At 42.4% G+C, this 20,132-nt stretch overlaps 1 protein-coding gene and 1 pseudogene across 1 annotated transcript in view; one reads left to right on the top strand and one right to left on the bottom strand.

The window, feature by feature from the left end:
- Positions 1–20,132, bottom strand: part of GPR39 (G protein-coupled receptor 39) — a 201,639-nt gene that overhangs the window by 70,872 nt on the left and 110,635 nt on the right. The window lies entirely within an intron of this gene.
- LOC140611900 (methylsterol monooxygenase 1 pseudogene) lies at positions 12,302–13,426 on the top strand (annotated as a pseudogene).

The following is a 20,132-nucleotide window of genomic DNA, read 5'->3' as shown; positions in this document are numbered from 1 at the left end:
CTCTGTATTATGTTTTACAACTGCATGTACATCTCTGTATTTTACTTTTAAAATGTAATCTAAAACCCCACAGGAAGGAAACACAGGCAAGTGTTTAAAGGATTGCATACTGGAACAGAAATCTTAAGCATAAAATTAACAGATACATTTATAAATAAAAAGATTTAGATAGGGCCATAAAATCCTTAAAAATTTTTAGAAGTCAAAAAACTACCCTAAGTCACTCAATGGAATACAAGGTCGCCATACAAGGAACAAGGAAGTGCTTCATGTAATGACAAAAAAAATGAACTCCAAAACTAAGGGAAATAAAACAGTAGCAGAGTACAAATACTACATTATCATTTGTATAAAAGCAAAAAGGAATATAGAAATTTGTGTGTAACATGCAGAAGTCTACATACACATGAGATTGGTAACAAGTGATTTCAGTTGACCTGCTGAGGTCAACTACGGCCACAAAGGAGGAAAAAAAAAAAAAAAAAAAAGGAAAAAATGAAAGCTTTTAAGGATCTTCCAAAATCTTTGAAAATAATCTTTTTCACATTTTCCAACATCATCTATCTGTGTGCTTTATCCAGATTGGACTTCCAATCTAGAAACATCAGGCCTGCCTCTGAGCATTTCTGAAGGAGGGTAAGAGTTGGTGCAATAGCCCTTCATGTGGGTGGGAGCTAAGTGATAAGAAGACAAGACTAGAGAGGAGACACTTCACTGAATACCTGATCAGTATTAGCACCATGTCAATATACTAGTCTTCAAAAAATAATTACTAAGCATCAAAAAAAATACAAGTTATATCATTTACACAAGTTTTAAATATAAAGAACAAGGGACACTTGGGTAGCTCAGTGGTTGAGCATCTGCCTTTAGCTCAGGGCATGATCCTGAAATCCTGGCATCGAGTCCCACATCAGGCTCCCTGCATGGAGCCTGCTTTCTCCCTCTGCCTGTGTCTCTGTCTCTCTGTCTCTGTCTCATGAATAAGTAAAATCTTTAAAATAAATATAAAGAACAAAATGTTAGTAATAAATTTTATAAAAGAGTGTAAGATCCTTCATATATTAATATCTATTGAACATATTTATATAACTATCTTGTTAACATCATGAAAAATGTGCCAAGGCATAAAGAGGACTTTCAGATGTCAGAATACAAATGATTAATAAACTTGCAAAATAATATCCTGATTTAATCAAAGATATCTGTCGAAAAAGAAGTCATTTTGTCTATCAAATTGGCAAGAGATTAAGAGATTTTTAAAATAATAATGCTGGCAAAAAAAAAAAAATCAATCAACACAGCTCTACACTGCTGTAAGAACATAAACTGGGACAACTTGTCATCAGACATGGGAAATACTCAAAATGACCAGAGAGAGAGAAATGTTTACATGCAGTATAGCACATCTTATTCTAGGTTACTACAGAGCCATTTATGATGACTTTGAAAAATGGCATTGGTTTACAATGTTCATGACAGAATAAAAACATCAGCATGTAAAACTGAACATATAAAATTATGCCAATTAAAATTTTATGGCTCTCTAGCATTCAATTTCTTGATTGCAGAAAAGCAATATATACTTAAAATGATTAAAACCCAGTATTTAATTGACTTTTGCTGGGGCTCCAAAGATGTGGCATTGAGGTACAAGAGGCTTCTCTTACCGTTTGTTTTTTCTCTCAGCCCCTGAAAGCTCCCTTGCTAAAGGTATTTCTTTTCTTCCCCTCTTCCCTGTATCAGTGGTAGCTGGCATTCACATTCAATTAGTTTCAAAGAGTCTTCTTAACACAGCTCAGATTCTTGGATATGGAATCCTCTCTGAGCCCATTGAGCTTGTCAATCAATCCATAAGGTGGGAGGGACCGAGGGGGATAGATCTTGAAGTTCAAAGGAAGAGCAAAAACCAATTTATCATTCACACATTGCTCCCACCTTGGTTCCCATGTCTGCCTCAATGGAAAGTGGCAAGTGGTTCTGATTACCTTTCTGTCACTCTGCCTGCTGGGGCCCCCATCTGCCAGCCTTGCTGGAAGGTTGGCACTCTGTCCTTGAACAAATGTTCTGCTTGAAAAATGCCTGACCCGCTCCCCTTTCTGCTCTCTCCACATCACTCTGAAACCTTCCTGATTGCATTTCTTATTTGGGAATCCAAGATGTCGCTCAACAAAATGAGAAACAACCAGTGAACTGGGTGATCATGACAGCTTCCCTGGTCAACTACTGCCACAAAGGAGGGGGAAAAAAGGAAGGAAGGAAAGAGGAGGAAATGAAAGCTTTTAAGGATCTTCCAAAATCTTTGAAAATAATCTTTTTCACATTTTCTAACATCATCTATCTGTGTGCTTTATCCAGATTGGACTTCCAATCTGGAAACCTCAGGCCTGCCTCTGAACATTTCTGAAGGAGGTTAAGAGTTGATGCAATAGCCCTACATATGGGCAATAGAGGAGCCATAACTAGACAGAACAGCTGCTGGCCATCAGGAGAGAGGGCCACCGCTTTACTTCTCTACTGGACACCACTTTGGGCCTAACAATTATTCTTTCTTCTGGTAACAACCCACATCTTCCATTTAGGGAAATACCTCATACTGAGTCTACCTCCACTGGGCCTGTGACCCAGTCCTGGTGAATGGTGGGATTTCATTTCCTTGGCCAAAAAGATTTAGGGTTGGATTGATGATCTAAGGCAGACAAATCACAATCAATTCAATGATTTCTTCCCTAGGACTCTGGGGAAGACGACAGTTTAGGGCAGGATATCTATCTGGGATCACCTGCATTCAGCCATACATAAATGCCTATAATATTTGGTTTCAAGATTCAGCAAATCCACTCCTTTTCAAGATCTGGCTTACAATGAGTTTTTCATCTTTTAACCCCAAAAGTTCTGACTAATAAAACCTCTCAGGGAAAACAAGTCACCTACAAACACCATACATAATGGTGGATCTGGATCATAAAGCTAGGGGTAAGAAGAAAAGGAAGAGCACATCAAGTGGCTAGTGAAGACCCTCCATGGCACTTCCAGCCCCTCAGAGGCTTGTTCTAGAGTCCTATGGAGAAGGGATTTATTATCACCAGGAGGTTAAAAGAGAGATACTGATGGGTGGCCAGCATGACTTGGGGAAGCTCGAAGAGGGGCAAAAGGATCAGAATGAGCTTGGTTGGCTTGGAAAACCTGAGGTCACCAAAGTAGCCCATAGTTGCCACCACGGAAGGTAGGTCAGGAGAGGAAAATACCCCAGTGCAGCTGGACAGGCTGAAGAAGCCCACATCAGCACCCCACAGGGATTTGTGGACAGAGTTCTGGCCAAGGATGTACAGCCCATCCCATCACTTCACTGGGAGAGCCCCACCATACATTGTTTATGACTCTAAGATACCTGCCCACCACCCCTCACCTGTCTTTTTGGCTTGTCCAGTCCTGAGTCATAGAAGCCTAACCCATTCCTCAAGACTCAGCTGGAATCCTTCATCCCCATTAGGAGTTTATAGGCTATTCCAGGGTTAATGGATCTTCTTATCCGGTTTCTGCTAGCATTTAGCACCTATGCCATGATTTAGCTCTTAGTTACACTGTCTCACATCAAATGCTCTGCTTTTTATGGGGTTAGTTTAATCTTCTCAAAAAAAAGGCTGAAAGTTGTGGGAAGATCTGGCCTCTGCTCCCACTGCTTAGGTGCTACCCAAAACCACCCCTGCAGGGTGCTACACTAAGTGGGCCTCAGCAATCCCTACCACCCACTGATTAAGACCCCACTCCCAATTTCTCAGCCAGGGTTTATAATCACTCCCAAGGACAAAGATAATGAAATTTCCATTAAAATGCCCAACTGTTTGATTTTAATTGCCCATTCTGTCTACATGCTTATCTTTACAGAGTAGTTTTCCTTCTCACACAAAGATCTTCATTCGAGGACCCTGAGATAAATTTTTCCAACCTAGTTTTCTATGTTCGCAAGTTACAGAGGAGGGCTTGGGTTCTAGAATTTAAAACATTTTTTAACTGATCACACCAGAATGATCAAATTTTCAGTGTTGAGTGATATTAGCTATCCTGAAATTAAATACCAAATCAAGATGTGGCCTATCCTATGAGCTGACACTCCAAAGGCACCTCTCTGCTCCCTTCATAGCATAGATTCAAATTATCCACACAAGATGGTGGTTCAGGAGACAGCTCAAACTTGGCCACAAGGAAGACAGTCTCTGTTTAATAATCTCTTGATCAGAAAATATGCCAAGGGGATCCCTGGGTGGCGCAGCGGTTTAGCGCCTGCCTTTGGCCCAGGGCGCGATCCTGGAGACCCAGGATCGAATCCCACGTCGGGCTCCCTGCATGGAGCCTGCTTCTCCCTCTGCCTATGTCTCTGCCTCTCTCTCTCTGTGATGACTATCATAAATAAATAAAATTTAAAAAAAAAAAAAAGAAAGAAAATATGCCAGGGACCTGGTGAAGGGAAGGGGTAAACGTGGAAGTAGGAATATGAAGTATCCAATTAAGACTATTTGGGCAAAATTCATTCATTCAGCAAAAATGTTTAAGCTTCCACTGACAAAGCACACAGTATCCACCGAGTCAAAGACCTGTCAGGGGGCCTGGAATAGATATTCACCACGATTACTATTAGACTCTGGGAAGACAATATCCCAGCCCTTCAAGAAGGTTCAAACCCACTGAAAGAATTAAGGAATTTAGCAGAGGTCAAACCTGGATCAAGCGGTGGCCCAGGATTCTAAATTGGCTGGTGGTCCAGAGTCACACCTATTCCCCTAGGCTGCACTGCCTCTGAAAAATTCTGGATTTAAACCCAAGGCAATCCCTATGTCCTTGCAGAGGCACTATCAGCAGTAGTGAGAGGAGATGCCACACTCCTGTGTGTGGAGAGAAGTAGAAGGGGATACAAGGAGTCTGGATGAGTCCCATGAGGAAAGGAGACACCCAGCTCCAGTGGGTATGGGAACACAAGTGTGGGGTGCGTGTTTTTTTTTTTTTAAGATAGGAGAAACCTGAACATATTTAAAAATGGATGAAAAAGCATGAGAAAGAAATGGAAAGTTTTAGAGAAAAAAGGATGGTTGATAAAGTGATACAGTAAGATCCCCAGAAAGATGGAAGGGGAAAATATTGGAACTAAATGTAGTCCAAAGTCAGAGACATTGGAATTTAAAACAACAATGATGAAAACAAACAAGATAGTGCTGGAGGAGGGGAAGATGTAACTAGGGAGAAACCACACAGGAGCTGAGATCAGGGAAATGAAGCCCAAATAGAGAAGATGAAGGGCGGGGGCTGGCAGGGAGTAAAGGACATTTTAGATTCCCAAGAAGATGCTCATGAAAGTACCAGAAATAAGCTTCCTGGAAAAGACAGAAAGCTAAGAGGGGCAAAAATGATAGAAGGGACATGGAATAAGATGGTCCGAGCCTACAGAAAGATGCAAAAGAGAGGATATCCCAGAGTCAAGCTGAGCTAGGGAGAAACCCAGGGAAGGGAGAACACAGACATGGAGGAAGAAGGAAAAGTCTGGGTGGGGAGGGGGCAAGGGCAGTGAGGCTTCTGGGAAATCTCAGTGAAGCCCTTACAACCAGCTGGAGACAATGATCTGATACCCACATCCCCAGCCCTGCTTCAAGGTGTGTGTGGGGGAGGGGGGAGTTGAGAGTCAACCCTGAGAGAAAGTGGTTGCCCCAGTGTGGCCTCCACTCTGAAACTGGGAGACACCCAATTCTAGGGCTCCACCTCCAAACCTGGAGGACCCAACCCTGACAGGCTCCCCAGCCTTCTCTCTCCATCACAGCTCCTGTTCCCAGTGGGGTGCAGCCTCAGGGAAAGCGTGACCCCAAGCTCAGCCGCTGTCTGTGCCTAACCAGCAGCAGGCGGTCATGGGCTCCGTGTGTCAGTCAAGCCCATCAGTGGTTGAGTTGGAAACAGAGCTCACTTACACCTGACCCGGCATCTGTGCTGACTTGGCAAATCATGCTCAAATTATGTTGACAGATTTCAGGCAGAGAGGACTACAGGAAAAACTTGTTCAGTCTTTCCAAACTGTTCAAGCAGTAGTCAGGTCTAGGAATAGTAACCAGTTCTGTTCTCATTCTTTTCAATGATTTTACCTCTTGCTCATTGCAGTACAGAGTCAATAGGTCAAAACTAGCCAACACTGCCACCAACAGTAAAGACTTAGAGAATTCCAGACACTGTGTTCAATCTATTAAAGGAACTACAGCAACAACCCTTGGGAGTAGAGGTTAACCCCTCGTACAGATGGTAAAACCAAGACACAGAGTTTCACTGACTCAATTCACACAATCAGTAACCAGGATTCAAGCCCAAATCAGCCAGACTCTATCAAGACTTCCAACTGCCTTCAATCACGGCACAAAGCTCTCGGCAGAATTCCCTTCCCCAGAAAGTCTGCCCAGCAAAACCATTGTTCCTGGAGGCCCCTTTGCGGTGGGTGGGCAGCTTCATCAGAGTCGGAGGAGCTTTACATTCAGCAGGGGTGCTGTGCATGTCTAACAGGGCACGCTCACAAATGCCTCTCTGGAAACTCTGAACCTGGGATCACGACCCGCTTCTGACCCAGGCTTGGAAGACACCCAGCCCTGCCAAGCAAGAAGCCTGGAAGACAGGGCCTTCACGTTTCCTCGGTTCTTCCTAACACTCTACTCTACAACACTCATATTGAAAGTCTATGCCGTCTGGCAGGGATACTCACAGAGGACAGCAGCAGTGGCTCCAAGCATCTCCTTCTCCCCAACAACTCCTAAAACCATACAGGAGGAAGAAGGAATCCTTCCCTAATGCCGACAAAATCTTTTCGAAATCTTCCCAACCCCGCCTCTATGTTCTCGTGTTCCTTTGGTCAAAATGGCATCATTGCCCAATCCTGAAACAACCAGTAGTATGGGAAATTGAAATGCCATGACTATCCCAGACCAGTGAGCCTCACTCCTGGCTGCCTATTTTAACCACCTGAGAGCTTTGAATATCTATCAGCAACCAATTAAATCAGAGTTTCTGGGAGTGGGGCCCAAGTATCAGCATTGCTTCAAGAACTCCTCAGGTGTTCTTAATATGCAACCAATATAGGAAACTCCTGTTTGAACTAATATCAAGTTTCACCACCTGCTGCTGGCCCAGAGGCTGGAGACAATTATGGATTCTGTGGGCAGGAAAGAGGTGGATGGATATGGGAGCTGGGTAGGTCATCAACAATGGCCGTCACAGCCAGTTCCATCATTGGGACTCAGAAGATATTGTATATAGGACAGGAAAGCATTCATGGAAAGGAAAAGGGATAGGAGGGAAAGCTGATGGAAGGAAAAATCATAACTATGACCAGGGAGTGTCTCCCTGATAGGGCAACACCATGTGTGGGGCCCCAGCATTTATCCTGAGCTACTTTAGGATCTCACACTTCACACTTCCCTCTTACCTGGCTTATCCTCAGTAGGATACCAAAATTTTCTCCTGCATCCGTGACTCTCAGGTAACACTGCACAAAGGTTGATGGGCCATGGGGAAGGGGGGAGCCAGCAGGACCCATGGGACAGCAGCCCTAGGTGAACACTCCCAGAAGAATGAAAGGCCACTGAAAAGAAAGACTCCAGGTTGAGATTATTTTCTGTGGCCTAATCTTGCTTCCGGTCTCCTAGAAAACTCACCCAACCACTTGTGCTCATAAAGATTCTAAATAGGACAAATGCCTCTGTTGATTCACAGAGTCCTCAGGAGAGATGCTCTATGGGTCTTTCTGCCTCTCTTTTCTCAGTCTCTCTTACTGATAAATATCAGTGTAATCACCCTTTGCTAAACACTGGAATCACCTTGGAAGCCTTAAAAAAATTCCCATTGCCCTAGCCCATCACCACCTCATTCAGTTGGAATCTGTAAGGGGCAGTCATAAGGATCAATAGTTTTTAAAGCTCCCCAGATAATTCCAGTATGTAGCCAAAGTTGAAAACCACTATCCTATATTCAACATCCAAGTAAACCAATGAGTACCTTAATTTTTTTTAAAAAGGGTTTTTTTTTTTAAAGATTTATTCACTCATGACAACCAGAGAGAGAGAGAAAGAGAGAGAGAGGCAGAGACATGGGCAGAGGGAGAAGCAGGTTCCATGCAGGGAGCCTGACATGGGACTCGATCCCAGGAGTTTGGGATCATGCCCCGAGCAGAAGGCAGAGGTTCAACTGCTGAGCCACCCAGATGTCCCCCAAAAAAGTTTTATATGAGAATCCTCACCAGTGACTCACTGTAGCTGTTAGGTGAATACATCCCTGTAGTGTTAAGTTTCTAAGATAAGATGGAGAGTAGTACCACTTGGACCCTTTCTGGATGACACAAGATGCCTTTTTTCAAGGTGGTGGAGACAGCTACCTACCTACCCAAGACAGGGCACTAACTCAAGTCTGACATCTGTTAATAGGGAAGTATAAGGAGAAGTGTCTTAAACAATGATGAAAGAAGGGAGGAAAATGCCATTAGCAATGCATTTAGAATGCATTGTAAATTATTATTGTAAATTCAGAAATTTACAATAATTGAGTCCATTAGTATCCGTTTATTATTTGGAAAGCCACTCTGCATGTTTTCAGGAAGGCATGGCTACCTTCCTTTCAGGAAGGCCAAGGCAACTGAGGTCACTCAGGCAGCTGGGGAACTCAGGGGTGCTCAGTTGGTGGTACAGGCAGCTGGGCTCCTGGTATTAATGAATTTAATCTATAAACTTACTCTGCTCCTTTTCCATAACTGTTTTTCTGGAGGGAACTCCCCCCTCAGTCACTTTAGGTAAGCCCGGAGGATAAATATGTTCCCAACAGGTTGGGTTTCTCATCTTCTCATGACAATGGATTCTTTTTATCAAGGTAAATGGGCTCTGTTAGGAACTGTGGGAGGATGAGCTATAGTCATAGTTCTGACACTTTGTTGTACATTAGAATTGCCAGAGAACTTTCACAAATCTTGATGTGGGTGGTTGCATCCCACAGCAATTACAATAGTATCTCTTGATACTATTGTATACCCTGCCTACCCAGGTATTGACATAGCTGTTGAAACCCCTGAGGTGATTCTAATGCTCAGCCAAGTCTGAGGACCAGTAAGCTAGAGATATGATCCTCAAACCTCCAGGTGACCCATTAGGATCCTCCGGGAGCTTTTAAAACTATCAATGTCCCACTCTCAGAAATACTTGTCTAATTGGCCTGGGGTAAGACCTGCATATTGGGATTTTTTGAAAGTCCCCCAGGTAGGATATTAATATGCAACCAGTGTTAAAAAGCACTGGGCTGGAGGGTGGCAGCTGACCATAGCCAAATGGTGGTCACCCTCACCAAAACCTTGGCAAGGATCAGAATTTGCCAGGGAACTTGGGAAGAAGGTCCAGACCCTGTCCATTCTTGGTAAGCCTGGGCCCCTGCCCAGTTTATTAGCTCTCCAGGTGATTCTCATACCCATTTTCACAAAGTGGAGGAGACACTGTCCAGCAGGATCTCTTTTGTGAAGCATGTGAACCTGAGCAATTTCACACGCCCCACACTTTTGTAAGCCGGATGCTAATTTTAAATGCTCAAGAGAAGCATCAGTTTGAAAGGGTACCCGGGCTGATAGATCTTCAGTACAATTAAGAATCCATTTGTAGGGATCCCTGGGTGGCGCAGTGGTTTAGCGCCTGCCTTTGGCCCAGGGTGCAATCCTGGAGAGCCCGGATCAAATCCCACGTCGGGCTCCTGGTGCATGGAGCCTGCTTCTCCCTCTGCCTGTGTCTCTGCCTCTCTCTCTCTCTGTGGCTATCATAAATAAATAAAAATTTATTAAAAAAAAAAAGAATCCATTTGTAAATATCATCACCCCCCCACACAGTTGGTCTGTTTTCAAACTGTGTTCTGAACTAGTGAAATTTTGTTGCATCTGTGTTTGCATTCCTATATAAAATGAGCTCTTAACCTCAGGGCTGAAATCAGAGCAAACGTTACTCTTGATGTAATGGGACCTATTTGATAACAGTAGTGTCAGAGGACAGGACCACCTTTTCTGTGCCAGGAAACACAGCTCTGTTAGGCCTCTGTGGATAATGCCGCTGCTTTAAGGGGAACTGTTTTCTCCTGTGTTAGGTTCACACTTGTATAAGGATGAGAAATATCCTAATAGGGAACACCTGGGCTCAGTGGTTGAGTGTCTGCCTTTGGCTCAGGTTGTGATCCCAGGGTCCCGGAATCGAGTCCCACATTAGGTTCCCCATGGGGAGCCTGCTTCTCCCTCTGCCTAAGTCTCTGCCTTTCTCTCTGTGTCTCTCATGAATAAATAAACAAAACCTTAAAAAAAAAAAAAAAAAGGAAGAAGAAGAAGAAGAAGGAAGAAGAAAGAAGAAAGAAGAAGAAGAAATGTCCTAATAGCCTATGCTTTGGATTTAAGTCATTGCTATAACAACTCATTGAGCTTTCAACTCTGTTTTTCTCTTGCTACATGAGCTTATTATTAGATGTGGGAAGAGACGGATGGATAAATTCACTGTACACATACTGAGTGCTTACTGTGTAAACAGGAGATAGTCCCTACCATCAAGTGGCTGTGCTGATGGCAGAGAAAGAGAAAAGGCTCTGCAGCAGAAGAAGCCTAGCTGCTAGAAAGCCCAGAGAAGAAACATTCAAACTAATCTAGGGGAGTCTCAGAGGCTTTTTGTAAGTGAGAACACCTAAACAGGATATTGAAGCACAGAGAGAGTTGGCCAGACATTCCAGACAGAGGACTGAGTCTGTGCCCATGCACAGAGCTTTGAGAAAGCCTGTGGGGGTGGATCACAAAGGCCAGGGTAAGGTGCCTTTGATAGACCGACACGAAGTAGGGCCAATCATGAAAGGTCTCATATAACAAGCCAAAAAAGACTTGTATAACACATTAAATAATTTTTCCAAAGGCAACAAAGTCATTGAAGGATTTTTTGAACAGGGAACTGAATAAAACCCAATTTGAGTTTTAAGAAAAACACCTCAATGTCAGTGTGGAGGATGGATTTGAGGGAGAAGAGACAAAAGCCAAGGCCTTAACCTTGGCTATACATTGGAATAATCTGGGCCTCGCCTCTGAAAATTCGAATGTAATGGGTTTGGGGTGTGACTTGGGCATAAGGATTGTTGAAAGTTCTCCAAGTGATTCTGTGTGGCTGGGGTCAGAAGCCATGGGTATTTGCAGAAAGGTCATGTAGAGGTGAAAGAAATAATCTGACTAATGGAGTAAAGCTATCTCGTTCAATGAGATAGCAGTCAAAGGGAGCACAAAACAGGACCATTACTGCTGGCAGGTGAGGCAAGGGGAGGAGTCAAGTACAACTCCCAAGTTTGGGGTTCATGATAAAGGGAAAGCAGGGGTACAATTTACTTAGAGTGCGACTGAGAAGGAAAACCAAATTTAGGAGAGAAGGGGAGATTCAGTTTTTTAAAAAATGAGAGGTACATACACATATATGACCAACTCACAAAGATTTAAGGATCTGAGGACTAGATTCCTGTGAACAGCAGAGAGAGTGTCAAGTGTAAGTGAGGTGCCTAAGGGAGAATGTTTAAGGTTGGAAATGAAGAAAGCTGAGACTAGAAATCTGGGACATGTTAACTAGTAAAGACTGAACACAGAAAGAGGAACCAGGAAATGAGGCTGAGAAGGGCCGAAAAGAAATCAGGATCTTGCATTTTAAAAACAACAACAAACAAAAACAGTAAATTTAACCAAGCAGGTGAAAGGTTTATGTACTGAAAACTACAAGACATTAATGAAAGAATTGAAGACACAAAGAAATGGAAAGATATTCCATGTCCGTGGATTAGAAGAATTAATATTGTTAGAATGTCCATATTGCCTAAAGTAACCTACAGATCCAATGCACTCCCTATCAAAATTCCAGTGGCATTTTTCACAAGAATAGAATAATCCTAAAATGTGTATGGAACCATAAAAGACCCCAAAATTAGCCAAAGCAATCTTAAAAAGAAGTTGGAGGCATTATACTCCCTGATTTCAAACTATACAACAAAACTATCATAATCAAAACAGGATAGTATTGACATAAAAACTGTCATATAGCTCGATGGAACAGAGCCCGGGAATAAATCCATGCACGTAAGGTCAATTAATTTATGACAAAGGTGGCAAGAGTATACAAAGGAAGCAAGAAGGATAGTCCCTTCAATAAATGATATTGGGAAAACTGGACCATTTATCTTATGCTATACACAAAAATAAATTCAAAATGTATTACAGACTCGAACATAAGACCTAAAGCCGGCGTTCCCGCCGCTCGGCCAGAATTCTAAGGCTTTCTGCAGAGATTTGAAAAATGGCAACAAATGAAAGTATCAGCATCTTTAGTTCAGCATCCTCGCCTGTGGAGTATGTAGATTCACTTTTACCTGAGAACCCTCTACAAGAACCATTTAAAAATGCTTGGAACTATATGTTGAATAATTATACAAAGTTCCAGATTGCAACATGGGGATCCTTGATAGTTCACGAAGTTCTTTATTTCTTATTCTGTTTACCTGGATTTTTGTTTCAATTTATACCTTTCATGAAAAAGTACAAAATTCAAAAGGATAAACCAGAAACCTGGGAAAACCAATGGAAATGTTTTAAAGTACTTCTCTTTAATCACTTTTGTATCCAGCTTCCTTTGATCTGTGGAACTTATTATTTTACAGAGTATTTTAATATACCTTATGATTGGGAAAGAATGCCAAGATGGTATATGCTTTTGGCAAGATGCTTTGGCTGTGCGGTGATTGAGGACACCTGGCACTATTTCCTGCATAGGCTCTTGCATCACAAAAGAATATATAAATATATTCGTAAAGTTCATCATGAGTTTCAGGCTCCATTTGGAATGGAAGCTGAATATGCACATCCTTTGGAAACTCTGATTCTTGGAACTGGATTTTTCATTGCAATCATGCTTTTATGTGATCATGTCATTCTCCTTTGGGCATGGGTGACCATTCGTTTGATAGAAACTATTGATGTCCATAGTGGCTATGACATTCCCCTGAACCCTTTAAATCTGATCCCTTTCTATGCTGGTTCTCGGCCTCATGATTTCCACCACATGAACTTCATCGGAAACTATGCTTCCACATTTACATGGTGGGATAGAATTTTCGGAACAGACTCTCAATTTACTGCCTATAATGAAAAGATGAAGAAGATTGAGAAAAAGATGCAATAAATATCTCCTCTCCACCATCCTGAAAGCACACACCTCCCTGAATTGAAGCGAATAGCTAACCTTGCTTCTGCGGAGCAGAAATACACCTGTGTCTTGGCTGCTAAGTGATACAAAGAACATTAACAACCTTTAATTATCTTCCTAGCGGGAACTTTTTCTACTTTACATAAAAGTTCTGTATGTGTAGAAATAAGTAAATCTATAATGAAGTATGATTTTCGCAAGGAGGTTGTAAAGGCCATGTTGCTAACCTTACAGAAAGGTTCTAAGTAATGGAAGAAGTATCAGTCTGTCTTTCCCCCGTAACACCAGAGACCTGAAGCTAAGATGGGTCTTTAAAATCTTGTAAATATATAGTGGCCATTTCAGTATCTCTTAGCAGGGTGTTGGCCTCATATTGAACTTTAAACATTTTCTAGAATTTGCCTAAACATCCAAGTATCATAGGTCAAACCGTATGGATCGACAGTGAGAGTGAGGCAGCCAAATCTGGAATAGCCCGCCCCCACTCTGGTCCCGAGCTCACTGGTTTGGGGTGATTCTCCTTCTTTGAGAAGCCCTTTCAGATGGCAATGTGCTACTGGTATCTATAAATTAAGGCGTTTCCGAATTGTCATAAATGGCATATTTCAGTCTAAAGGTTTTCGGGTTACTTGAATTTTTTTTTTAAATTGAGCTTTATTTCTGCTATTTACCCTTTCATTTTTGTATATCAAGTTTTCATTATACTTAAAACTGTATATTGAGACATTGTGAACTGACTTGCTGTATTTGTACTTCAAACTATTGAAATAAATGTGATTTTTTTTTTTTTGGTCTGATTATCTGGTTTCCGGTTTTGAACATCAGTAGTGATTTTTTTTTATATATCTTATTCTTAAAAGGAAAAGTACAGAAGTAATTAAATCACTAAGTTTTGTAATAAAAGGAATAATTTTTCTTTAAAAAAAAAAAAAGACCTAGAGCCATAAGACTCCTAGAAAAAAAACATAGGTGGTAAGCTTCTTGACATAGGTCCTAACATTGATTTTTTCACTCTGACATCAAAGGCAAAAGCAAAAAGGAAAAAGTGAGACTAACTAAAAAGCTTCTGCACAACAAAGGAAGCCATCAGCAAAATGGAAAGGCAACCTACTGAATGGGAGAAAATATTTTCAACTACATATCTGATAAGGGGATAATATCCAAAATATATAAAGAACTCATAAAATTCAACGCCAAAACAAAAACTAAAACAAGGTCACAATCCAATTTAAAAAGGGTCAGAGGACCTGAGCAGATATTTTTCCAAAGAAAACATGGAGATGGCAACAGGTATATGAAAAGGTGCTTGACATCACTGATCATCAGGGAAATGCAAATCAAAGCTGCACCTGTCAGAACGGCTATTAGTAAAAAGACAAGAAATAACAAGTGTTAGTGAGGATATAGGGGAAAAGGAAACTGTGCACCATCAATGGGAATGTAAATTGGTACAGCCATTGTGGCAAACAGTGTGGCAGTTTCTCATAAAAATTAAACCCTGAAGTACCTCATGATCCAACAATTGCACTTCTGGGTATTTATTGGAAGAAAACAGAAACACTAATTTGAAAAGATATACACACATTATTTTTACTGCAGCATTATTGACAATAGCCAAGACACAGAAACAACCTAAGTGTCCATTGATGGATGAATGGATGAAGAAATATGTATATACCATGGAGTATTATGAAAAGAATGAGATCTTGCCATTTGCAACAACATGGATGACCCTTGAGGACATTATGCTTAGTGAAATAAGTCAGAGAAAGACAAATACCATACTATCTCTCTTATTTGTGGAATCTTAGGGAAAAAAACTAAGCTCATAGAGACAGAGAACAGATTCAGATTGGTGGTTGTCAGAGGTAGGGAGTCGGAGGTGACAGAAACGGGTGAACTCTTTTGTTTTTCACTTAAATTTTAGAAAAAAGAGAGAGAGGACATCTAGCAAGGCATGGGAGACAAGGCACCAGTGATCAACACTGAAAATTAAAAAACAAATAGGGCCAGGACTGAAATTCCTTGGTTGGGCGATTGGAGAGGCACAGTTGACTTCAGACAAGTCAGTTCATTGGAGTGGGGAAGGCAGAAGTCAGATCATGGTAGTTTGCAGAGAGCAGATGAGGAGAAGCAGAGAATCAGCAAGTGTTGACTTGCTCTGAGGAAATCAAGCTATGGGAGGAGGGTGAGAGGTCAGAGTGTATCTAGGGGAGGATGAGGATCAAGGTTGTTTTTTCGGGGGGGGGGGGGCAGGTGCAAGAAAGGAGAGCCCTGAGCACATCTGTAGCATAGGAAGGGAGAGGTGGGACACACATGAAAAAGGAGAGTGATGGGTGAATGGAGGACCACAAGAAGCCAAAGGAAAGAAAGGAAAGAGAGGACCCCTTCCAGGGCGCAGCAGAGGGCTCAGCCTTAGGCAGAGGGAAGGACAGGTGTAAAGAGGACAAAATAAAAAGGAAAAACACAGGTGGGCTCTGGGTAGGGACTTTGGCACCTTAAGAAAACTCTATCTCATAATCTCTCTTTTCTGTCTATGAATTAGGAGGCAGAGTATTTGATGAGGCCATGGTGGTAGGGGGTGGGCAGAAAATTTCAGGAAAACGCTAAAAATCTAGTGTCACTGCTCTTGCGAGTGAAAGAGGGTATTGACTGAGGGCCTCACTAGAGCCCATGGGAGGTTGGGTATGACATAAATACTATCACCAGTATGACAGTGGGGACAGCTGAAACATGCCAGGGGGGAGCAGTCAGCCCAAGGTGGCAGGCCCTTGTTCTTGCCATTCACTCCTTCCTCTATCCAGCCCCATGTTTACTCCTACACCCCACGCTCTACCACCACCCTATACTATGTATGGGCATCAGCCAGGAACTTGTTAGAACTGGCACCTCAGACCTCGCGTAACAAGATCCCTAGGAATGTACATTACACTTGGGAACCACTGGTCTAGACTCTCCCGTCTATAGTTCCTGTTGCCTTCTCAATGTCATGAAATGTGTATGCCACTGTTCACTCTGCCTGGAACGCTGGTCTCCCACTCATTCTAGCCAATTCTACTCCTCCTTTAAGACTCTATCTTACCTTCTCTCTGATTCCTCCTAAGACCCTACTGAGAAGAACTATTTGCTACCTCAAATGTGTTTCCATAGACCTCATCTAGGTGCTGCCACGTTGCTTTCATTTATCCCGAGCACCCAACTGGTTGCCAGTGCTCTGTAAGGTGCTCACGTGTTCTTGGAATGAAACCCAGACCCCTGATTCCCACTCCTGTGTCCTAACCCATACACTGTGACCATTTTGTGCACATAGAAAGTCATGCCTATTAAAGAAAGATAATAAGCAAATAAAGCTGTAGATGAAGCCTCAAACTCCTCACCGTGCATTTGCCTGATATTGCCCCAAAACTTGGGAAAGCATTGGGTTTGTCGTTTTCTGTAAAAATTCAAAAGGCCATTTATCTCACTCTTTCAGATTTCTTTGCATGCCACGTGAAGGTCAGGACTTAGGTCCCAAACTTCTTTAGTGGCTGTAAAGAAATGCAGTATTTCAAAACATCAGAAGTTGCCCATTAGTTACTTTTCCAAGAATGAAAGAAAACCCCTCTGCTTGTTTCTGAGTAGGAAACCCATTTTCTAATATAGGAAGAGATCAACTAAATAACAAACATATATAGCCTTTTAATCTACCCTGTAAGGTCCTGGGTATGGAAATAAAGTCCCTTTGCCTTTTTACTATCCCTCTGGGGCTTGACACATAGTTGGTGCTCAATGTGTTTCCAACCAAGTGGAGAGGAGCTACTTCCCTACTTTACCATTCACAGCTAAATTGGACCAGGAAACATATATTAATTGTGGGGCAATCTGTTAAGTACCCAATGGAGTGATCTGCCCTTATCTTTCAGAGATATGCTTTCTAGACCTGGGATTTGTGGCTGATCACTCCTGCTTGATACCTGCCATATCATTAAAATAACCTGGAAACCTAGAAACCTCACGAAGTAGAAAGGAGAGAAATCCATCCCACAGAATCTCAAACCCATCATCTTATTAATCAGGTTGGGCCCTGAAGAAATAGCTTCTCTCCTCCCCCTAAACATTTCCAGAGATGCTAATACTCAAGATGCTTCCCTCCTCCCCATTTCCCACCCCCAGCTCATTAGACCTGCCAGTCTCTGTGTGGAAAAAGACCTTTATCTCTGTGTCACTAATGTTGCCTTAGAAATCAAAACAAAAACAAAAACAAACAAAAAAACAAAAAACCCCACACACCTTAGAAATTCACAGCAAAACCAAGCATGTACCATCAAAAAGTGAGAATTTGTCAGGGGACTCAGTCAAGGTGCCCTGGCTGTATCTGGAACATGTATGTGGGCTTCCTTCAACTAATGATGTGGGGTAGGGGGCTTACCATGAGTTCTGCTCCCAAGACTCCATTCCAGAACTTTTCACAGATTATTTAATTCCATCTTCACAAAAGACGTACAAAGTGGTTATTACCAGTCTCATTCTAGAGACCAGGTAACTAGGCTCAGAAAGACTAAGAAAATTACCCAGATTAGGAGAGCTCTTAAGGCTATTAAGGATGAGTTCCCACAGGGGTCATGTTCTGCCTACTTTGAAAGCTATGTTTCTGTTTCTGTTTTTGTTTTTTTATTGCACTAAATTGTCATTGAGTCCTATTTTCTAAGACTATGTGTTTTACATGACAAAAAAAGAAGTATTATGGGATACCATGTAAGGACTTCCTACCAAAGAATCTTGCTCCACTTATTTTTCATGGTAATTGAAATTCCCAAATTACTCACTCTTTGGTATTAAGTCAACGAAAGCTCTCTGTTGGGATGACAATGTTTTCAGTAATGAGAATTCCAACCTAGAACTCATTAAATGTTTATAAGGGTTTATTTTTCCCAAGGGCCCATGATAGACGTTGTGGGGAACACACACACACAAAACCTTGTACCCTCAAGAAGCTTACAAGTTAAATAGTCACTTCAAATCTACAGAATAGCTCATGGTGTTCACCTACAAGGTGAATCGCCAAGTGAAATTTCTACATAATTTCTATAGGCCTTCCGACACTATACCCCTAATGGGCCTCCTGGCAGCTCAAAATATGAATTCACTAAAGTAGCTCCTGTCACCCACCCTGAGGAAATGAGCCTTGCCAGAAGGGAGGGAAAGCTAGAGAGGACTTTGAAGAGGAGTCGCCAAACCGTTGAGCCTGATTAGAACAGAAAGGCTGGAGCTGTCATTAAAATTGTACCAGGTAGGGGTGGCAAGTGTTGGGGAGAATTTGAGAAGCCCCACTTTGCATTTGCCTATGCCATGTAGAGTTGTCTGCACAGTTATATCCTGTCACTTGAGCTGCCTCAGAAAGTCTCACTCTGGGTAGAAAGCAAGCCAAGCCTGGTGCTTAACAGCCTCAGCAGGCAGAGGGCTTGCTATTAGGGTCACCTGGCCATGCCCAGCCCTCACCTGGGCCACCACTTTTCAGAATCACACACGACAAGGAAAGAATTTGCTCAGAGCTAGTGGTGTATTGCAGCTGGTGTGTACAAGCAAGGGAGGGTCAGCTGTGAAACATTTAGGAATCTGGTGATAATTGGCCATGGCGGGAGCATTTACACTGTGGAAATCGGCAACAGTTACAAATCAAAGCTCTATTTTCTTTTCTTTTCTTTTCTTTTCTTTTCTTTTCTTTTCTTTTCTTTTCTTTTCTTTTCTTTTCTTTTCTTTTCTTTTCTTTTCCTTTCCTCTTTCCTCCCTCCCCCTTCCTCTTTCCTCTTTTCACTTTTCTTTTTTCTCTTTTCTTTTCGGAGAATTGCTAGCACACCATTGCTTAAAGCTGTCCATATACTCTCCTTTCTCTGATTTGTATATTACCTCCATATCATTCAGCAAAAATTAAAATAATATGCATAATGAATTTAACTGTTTGTCATTTAGTTCTGAGACCAAGGAGGTGTTTGCTTGAAGCAGTCTACTCCATGAGTGGGACCCAGCCATTTGTCCTTTCATAAGCCCTCCAAGTGGCTGCAATGCACACTCAAGTTTGAGACAGTGGACTGCGGTATCTGTCCTGAAAAAGTAAAACTTTTGGCTTCTACCATTTATATATCGTATGCACACTGTACACACTCATTCTACATAGTTCAGAAATTATTGGGACACCTGGGTGGCTCAGCAGTTTAGCATCTGCCTTCTGCCCAGGGCGTGATCCTGGAGACCTGGGATCGAGTCCCAAGTCAGGCTCCCTGCATGGAGCCTGCTTCTCCCTCTGCCTGTGTCTCTGCCCAACCCCCTCTGTGTCTCTCATGAATAAATAAATAAAATCTCTAAAAAAAAAAAAAAGAAAGAAAGAAAAATTATCACATACTTTCTAAGCACTGTGATGTGCTATAACATCTGTGTTTAGTCAGCCTTTGAGAGAGCCTCCAGGGTGCCTGCTGGTATTCACCTCTCTTCTCATACTGCATCAGCAGTGGTCTGTGTGAACAAGAGAGTGGTCAGAAATGCTGATGTATGATTTCTGACGCTAGGTCACAAAAGGTGTATAGCTTCCCTCTTGGTCTCTTGGGCCACTGTCTCTGGGGGGACCCAGCCAGCATGCTATGAGGATAGTCAAGTAGACTTCTGGAGAAACCCATGAGAGTAGAACTGAGACACCACTAGCCAGCACCAGCTTGCCAGCCATGTGAGTGAGCCCCTTTGGAAGTGGGTCCTCCAGCCCCAGCCAAGCCTTCAGCTGCCATAGCCCCAGCTGACATAGGACTGCAATCTCCTGAGGGACTGTGGCCTAGAACTACCAAACCAAGTCCCCCCTGAATTCCTAACCCGTAGAAACTGTGGGAATTAAGACACTAAGTCTGGGGCAAT

This window comes from Canis lupus, chromosome 20 (assembly GCF_048164855.1).
Source record: "Canis lupus baileyi chromosome 20, mCanLup2.hap1, whole genome shotgun sequence".
Taxonomy (NCBI): Eukaryota; Metazoa; Chordata; class Mammalia; order Carnivora; family Canidae; genus Canis; species Canis lupus.
This window is presented reverse-complemented; position numbering and strand designations above follow the sequence as displayed.